General features: G+C 52.6%; 1 non-coding gene across 1 annotated transcript; it reads right to left on the bottom strand.

Annotated features, from left to right (window-relative positions):
- Positions 1 to 407: 407 nt before the first annotated feature.
- On the bottom strand, positions 408 to 611 carry LOC128946372 (small nucleolar RNA SNORA74). The gene has a single exon (XR_008483954.1). It is a non-coding gene; the product is annotated as a small nucleolar RNA SNORA74 (small nucleolar RNA).
- Positions 612 to 7,771: the final 7,160 nt, after the last annotated feature.

Below are 7,771 nucleotides of genomic sequence, written 5' to 3'. Positions count from 1 at the left end.
CATTCATTTTTATTGCAGCACTGATCACTTGGAGAATCCTTCCTCCATTCGAGTGCCCCAAACATCATGCGAACAGAGGTTTTATGACACACACAAGTTCCATATTTATGAGCTATAGAGGTTTTATGACACACACAAGTTCCATATTTATGAGCTATTCCTCTGTGATGCTCTACATCTGGCCTGTAGGCCACACAGTATAAATAATTCCAACTTCATAAGTGATTTATTATATAATTACCTTGCTTATGTAATTCGACCAGTAAGAGCAGACCCAGGCCATTGGAGACTCAGGCTGCTATTGGCTGGTTAGCTGAGTAGTAACTGGCTCAGCCAATGAGGATTACCTTCATGGGCCTTCTTATCTATATAAGGAAGTTAGATCTCAATAAAGCTGCCTGTTGCTGCATGAACACATACAGTCTAGTCACCTGTCTCCACGGGCAGGAGTTACTCCACTCTCAGGCATGCAGAGTGCTGCCAAAACCTGGCACCACTGAGCACAAGGACGGCCTCGCTGGTGCCAGGAAAGCTCAGCAGCACCTTTCTCTCCCAGCAGCATAACACTGGCACAGGCACTGAGCAGCCACGGGCAGCTGACTACTGCTGGGAGACAAAAACCCCAAAACTGGGGGGTTTACAGGGCAGAAAAAACGTGGAGGCACTTTTCTGATGACACCTACTCTCATCAAGGCTTCATCCAGCAAGAGGAATAGATAAGCTAAACTTATTTCTGGAAAAACCACGTTATTTCCACCCTGAGGACCTGAGGCTAGCACAGGAGCCAGCAGAGGCCTTTTAGACAGCAAAACATTTTTGCCCATTTTCCCAGGCTGGCTCACGGTCACACCTCACCCATGTGGCTCCAGAGCTCTTGCTGTGTCCCACGGGCAGGTTATCCCTTCACATCTGCTCTCGCAGGCTCCAGTGCCCTCCCGGAGCGCCTCCCCGGCTGTCCCAGCACAGCTCAGCACAGCTCAGCTCAGGGTTCCACACGCGACGGGGCCGGGGCACCTCAGAGCTGCTCCTGCGGGCGGGTCACCGCCATCGGTCATCGGCTGAAGGCCTAAAGAGAGGACAGCAGAAACATCACAAATAAGCCATTAGTTCCATCTGTATTCACAAAGCTCAACAGCAACGGCCTGGCTTGTGGCAGAGGACAAAAGCCAGCACACCGAGTGAAAGGTTGAGGAATTAATGCTGAACCGCACAGCCGAGCAACATCCCCAGTCCCCCGGCCGAACAGCTAAATAGGAGACAGTGAGTATTTCAGGTGGCACCTTCCTGCCCTGGAGCCCCGGTCTCCAGCCCCGCTGCCGCCGCCACCCGTGCCCTGTACCCTCCCCCCCCCTCACCTCATGGCGGCGGTGGCCCCTCATGGCGAGGGAGCTCGGCCCGCCAGAGCCGCTCCTGGCCCTCATGGCGAGGGAGCTCGGCCCGCCAGAGCCACTCCCTGCCCTCGTGGCGAGGGAGCTCGGCCCGCCAGAGCCGCTCCTGGCCCTCATGGCGGTGAGCTGAAGAAGCCCAGCCCCCCAGAACCGCTTCATCTCCACACGGCGGCGGGGGCAGAAAAGAGGCGGGCTTGGCCACGTTGCCCAGGTGATTCCACAGACACCGCCCCGCTCGCTTCGGCCGCTCCCCCTGGGGCGGGGAAAAACCCTCGGTAATCAGGCACCAGGAGGGACTTTGAGATCGTCTCGTCCCACTCCCTGCCATGGGCAGGTACACCTTCCACTGTCCCAGGTTGCTCCAGTCCCTGTCCGACCTGGCCTTGGACACTTCCAGCATCCCTGACAGAGCCGGAGCAGGAACACGATCTGTGGAGCTGGGAGAACTGAACTCAAGCACCGGCTCATGGGAAGCAGAGGGCTGGTGAGCTGCCTCTGCTTGCCCCTGATGTGTTCCACTTCGGGCACAGGAGGTAGAAGTGTCAGCTCAGAAACAGCTGCCAGCAACAAAAATCCAGCCCTGAAATAAGCAGAGAAAAAGCTGTGGTGCTGCCAAGTGCCTTGCTGGGAGAAGCACAATTCCACACTTTCCCTGACCTCCACTGGATGCTGTAACATCAGCCCAGTGCTCTGTGTATCCATGTCTGGGCACAGCAGTGTAACTGTAACTCCCTCGCTGGGGATCCATTCAAAGGAAGTTTTTCTCTGGGCTTTGTGCTCCATTGCGACACTTGAAGGCCTTTCCAGAAAGCCTGGCATCCGTCCCCCATGCTCCTCATGTGCTTATGCTCTCAGAGCTCAGCAGTGAACTCAGCTGGAGCTGCGCCTTGCCTCAGGCAATCATCCACTCCAGCTCTGTCTTCTTCAAATGTTTCATGGTCTATTTTCAGCCCAAGCAGGCAGCTATTCTTCCTGGATGTGGGGTGCTCCTCTCCAGCTCAGCCTGATCCTGCCTTGTCCTGGGAAGCTCTGGGCTCGTTGTGCCCAGGACACTGCTGTGTGCAGGGACAGAGGCTAGTGCTGAGCAGAAGGAGCTCGGTGCTTCCCCTGTCACTGATGAACCTGGTGAGGAACAGGTTTCCCAGCTATGCCCAGTGCAGCACAGCAAAACCTGTCTGGGGGAGAGACAGGTAAGAGCAGACACAGAACACTTCATGCTCTTGTTCCTGGGGGTCTCGCTGCCCATGGCCAAGGGCACGTGCCCACACAGGCATGGATGATGACTCTGCCAAGACCCTAAGCCACAGCTTCAGTTTAGAACTGTTTAATTCATTAGCCCAGCATGGGGCCCAAATTAATATGCTTTGTCTCTTTAATAAGACATTTTCAGCAGGACTGGGGAGATACTTCAAAAGCTTCCTGAATGCCAAATACCAGAACTCAGAAACTCTCAGTGCCAGGACTAGTCTCTCACTTCCCAGTACAGACTCCCTCTGTGTGCACAGCTTTTTCTCTGCTTGCTAGCCTTGGAGGGGGGCTCAAACAAAGGCCTGCACATCATTTGTGAACTTTGGGTGAAAAGCATCAAACCAGATGAAACACAGCAGAGCAGCTCTGCCATGGGGGTGAAGCCCTTTTCTGTCACAGGAATGTGCTCTCTGCAATAGCTGCAGCCAGTCCCTGTTGTTCATCTTGGCTTGCTGACCACTAAACAGAGCCTCCTTTTCTCCTGCAAGTGTCGTGGCAAGGCCTGAAAGGACTGAGATGCTTTGTTCCAAGCCAGATTAGAGATATGAGTTACTACAAAACAAAAGCCCAGCAAGCCTCCTGGAGAGTTCCTCTAGTCTAGACACAGCCTCCCCTGAGCTCTCTGCATCCCAGCACAGCCCTGCAGCTTGTGTTCAAAGCAACTCAACTGGCTCCAGAAGCCTGGGTAACCTCTGTCGAGTGAATGTTCAGTTGCAGCATAAAGGAGGAATCACATTTGAGTGATTTTGCTCCCATAAATTAGCAGGATGGGTTAAACCAGGACATGAGCACTGTCTGCTGGCACAGTGCATCCACTCAAGAGATCTGCACTGGCATGGAGCTGTAGTGCTTCAAAAGACATGTGCTCCAAGCCTGGGGTGGGACATCCCCCATGTAGCTGATGTCTGCAGCTCCTGTGGCAGCAAGAGAGATCCTTTACTGTCACCTCAGCCCTGAACACACCCGTGCCCAGGGCTCACTGCCTGCCCCCCGTCACTGCTCAGCTCTGGCACTGCAGGGCTGGTACTGTGATCCTTCTGTACCAATCAGATTTTGGCTCAACACCATTTGGCCACACTGTCAGTCACTGGAGAAAAAGACAGAGTAGTACCATGGGAAGAGGAAGAAAATTCAGTAAACCTATGGAAGAAAAGATCTGTGGATGTACATCATCATTTACCATGGTGGTCACCTCCAGCCCCACAGCCAAGCATGTTCAGGCTTTGGTGAGAAGAACTTTTATCCCCCTGGTGTCTGTCATGGCTGGGGCCTGTGATGATGACACCTCATGGGTGTTGGTGCTTGCACTGCCCTGTGAGTGACACCAGCCTTGCTTGGCTCCCACACAGCAGAAGGCAGGGCAGCCATGGCCTCGATGGTGCCTTTTCCTCTTTGAGGTGCTGCACCCAGGTCAGGGATACCCCACACATGAGCACAGACTGGGAGAAGAGCTCATTGACCAGCAAAGAAGGGCTTGGAGGATATAATGGATGAAAAGCTGGACATGAGCCAACAGTGGCAGCCCAGAAACTCCCCTGTGCTGGGCTGCACCCACAGAGGAGTGGTTAGCAGGTGAGGGAGGGATGGTCCCCCTCTATTCTGCCCTTGTGAGATACCCTTGCAGAGCTGCTCCAGCATCAGAAGGACCTGGAGCTGTTGGAGCAAGTCCAGAGAGGCCATGGAGATGCTCCCAGGATTGGAGCCCCTCTGCCATGGAGCCAGGCTGGGAGAGCTGGAGGTGCTTACCTGGACAAAAGAAGGCTCCAGGGAGAGCTCAGAGCCCCTTCCAGGGCCTAAAGGGGCTCCAGGAGAGCTGGGGAGGGACTGGGGACAAGGGATGGAGGGACAGGACACAGGGAATGGCTCCCACTGCCAGAGGGCAGGGATGGATGAGATATTGGGAATCAGGAATTGTTCCCTGTGAGGGTGGACAGGCCCTGGCAGGGTGCCCAGAGCAGCTGTGGCTGCCCCTGGATCCCTGGCAGTGCCCATGGCCAGGCTGGACATTGGGGCTGGGAGCAGCCTGGGACAGTGGGAGGTGTCCCTGCCATGGCAGGGAGAGGAATAAAATTATTTTTATGGTCTCTTCTGACCCAACCCATTCTGTAATTCCATCATCTCCTCTGCCTCCACAGAGGGGCCATTTCCACTTCCCCACTGCCATCACAGGATGGCATTCCAGACCTAAAAGCTGAGCTGGCTCAGCTGATACTTGGAGATCTTTTCCAGGCCCTGGGGTGTCCAACCCCAGAAGAAGCTGTGGATTTAACCCTGCCTGCTGAGCTCTTCTGCCAGGTCTCAGCCCTGACACTGCCTTTTAATCACATCCTTTAACGCCAGGGCTGTGCTTTAATCAGCTGCACTGAAACACTGCTGCCGTTACTGTGTAACCTCTGATCCATCTAATTGCACTGATTTAAGCCAGTTACAGCTTTGACAGTGAATGTCATGCAGAGCACTTTAATCTTCACCTGCAATACCTTGGGCTCTTGCAGGGCCTCCTCTGCCTCCGAGGACACGCTGCTAATGAGACCGAGCCAGGATGTAGTTTAAGACATGGACAAAGGGAGCCAAGGGCAAATCATGAGCAAAATGAATCTGACTCATTTTGTTACAAAGCAGTGTTGAAGGTAGAGCTGCTTTTCTTTGCCTGAGAACGATTTGGGAGAGTAGTGAGAATAATTTTTTTCAATAATTTATAGCTTCAAAATAATAACAAAAAAACAAGAGAGAGAAAAATCATTCTTAGATATGTTTTTTAAAAAGAAAGCTTATTTTGAGTTAGGTGCATAAAGCACTGGTGCAGTGTGTTATCCCCTGTGTCTGCTCCCACGTGTGAGTGGGTGCTCCAGGCTTCACCCACCAGTTGCTCCCTGCAGGAAGAACCCATGATCCAACCATCTCCTTCCCTGGCCAAGGGCCTGCAGCCTCCCACCGGGGCTTGGTGCCATGTCCTGGGTGCCAGCTCTGCCAGCACAGCTCCCCGGGGGTGGTAGTGGGGCAGGATCTGCTGCTTAGCTGCCTCGGAGGCTGGGGCTGGCTGTGTCCCTCTGGGCAGCTCAGGAAAGGCTGCTCCGGCTGCTCCTTGCAGGGAGCTGGAGCAGCAACCTCACTTGATCGGGGGAAAGAGCAGTCAGGAAAGGTGACATAACCCCGATCAGGCTGCCAGAGGGGTGGTGCAGCAGCAGCAAGGGCAGTGCCACTCTGGATGTGGCTGGGCAGGAGTGTGCCCTGCCTGTGGGACCCTGCCTGTGGGACCCTGCAGCCCCTCTGTCCATTCACTCTTGCCTGGGTCTCCTGGCCCTGTCAGAGCTTGCTGGTTTTGTTGTTCAAAATGCCCTCGGGCAGCTCGAGGAGCCCGTGCAGTTCCCTCTGTTCTGGGCTGAAACTGCTGCACAGCAATTCCTTTTTCCATTTCATCTCTGGCAGAGCCCTTGAGCTTTGCTCCCTTCCTCTTCCACCCTGCTCTCGTCCTTCTGGGCTTCTCCTTGGCCCAGTCTCCTTCCCTGGTGTCCCCTTCTGCTCCCAGCTCCTATTTAACCCCCATCTTTTCTGTCCTCTCCTTCAGTGCTCCTAGCCAGAGGACAGATCACAAACCACAAGCTCTGCTATTCATCTACCAGATCCCAAGCCACTGTCTCAGTGTGATAAAGGTGATCTGCTAATCGTGTGGAGAGGATCCCCCAGGATGCAAACCCCTGCTGGGATCTGTGGCAATTCCATGGCATCAGCCACAGGGTCAAACGTACAAGGGGGGGGTTGCAGCTGCCTTGCTCGAGTGTGGGCACCACAATCAGCCTGCCTCAGGAATTGAGACCTGCACAAGGCCCACCAAACATACCTGTGTCCTTCCAGTGCCCCACCAGGTCTCCTGGCAGCAAGGAATTTGCTTTAGTTCTGTGAGTTTTATAAAGCCTGACTCAAATCCCAGGGATTTCAGGCAGTGCTGACACGCAGAGTGGGGTGGTGTGAGCACAGCCCTGGGGTCAGGTGCTGGGGCAGATGGGTGGGCACATCAACATCAACCCAATGTTTTAGAGCAGAGCTAACTAGGAACAGCTTATTCCATTAAGAAAAAAAGAAAACCAATAATCATTCTTAATTAGGACAGAAACCTCCAGATAGGCTTTTTTAAAGAAAATGCCTAAAAATACCATTTTTGCTTTGATTTGAAAAATATTTTTTGCTCTTCAGACTGTAAAACAATTTGAATTGATGATGCATTTCACAGCAAAAACACATCCCTTTTCATCTTGAAAATGCTGAAATGAGTTGTTACAAAATTTTCAACGTTTACCCCCTTTCTCAAAAAACAAAATTTTTAATTTAGATGAAATATTTTTTTTTCCTAATGGAAACTCTTGATTACATTTTTACCCAACAGTTCTAATTAGAATTAACAATTACAGCTGATTCTTGGTGGGGTGATAAACAGCTGGACTGCACAGCCCTCTCCACTCTGGGACTTCCAAACAAGCCCCAGCCCTGGCAGTTTAGCCTTCTGCAACATTTTAGACTTGTCTAGTCACTGGAATTTATTTTTCTTTCTTTTTTTCCCACCCTTTCTCCTCTGAGGGTTAGATTTTACCAGTGCAGCATCTCTAACAGTCAGGGAACTTCACAGTGAGTTGAGATCGCATTGATTTCTCGAGGAAGAAGCCGCATACTAATTTTTCCTGTTTTCCTCCCTTGAGGAACACAGGTAACAGCTCCAGGAAGGCAGCTGGGTTTGTAGATAATATGTTTACCCACTGGCTGACAGGGAATTCTGAGGTCTGTGGGACCATCATGGGACACAAGGGGACTTTGGCTGGTCTGGTGCAAGGCTGGATTTGCTGAGAAAGAATGTGGGATTAAAGCAGAACAGGTTAAACCTGAGAGAAGCATCAGGTGAAGATCAGGGGATGGATCAGTCCATGCTATGCTGCCAGAGCTTCCCCCTGCCTCCAGGATGATCCTCACAATCCAGCTCTGTAGGGCGAGGAAAGGAACACTGGAGCAGCGAATGAAGAAGAAATGACTGTGGTGGAGGGGAAGGGAAGATGTCAGAGTCTGCTCTTAAACCCCCAAACCCTCTATTCCAGGCACCGAGGCAAGTTTGTCCAGCCTTTGCAGGCAACCTCCAGAGAGCCAAG

The sequence above is a fragment of the Melozone crissalis genome, unplaced genomic scaffold, assembly GCF_028551555.1.
Source record: "Melozone crissalis strain CALT ecotype California unplaced genomic scaffold, PUWL_Pcris_2 ptg000079l_1, whole genome shotgun sequence".
Classification (NCBI taxonomy): domain Eukaryota; kingdom Metazoa; phylum Chordata; class Aves; order Passeriformes; family Passerellidae; genus Melozone; species Melozone crissalis.
This window is presented reverse-complemented; position numbering and strand designations above follow the sequence as displayed.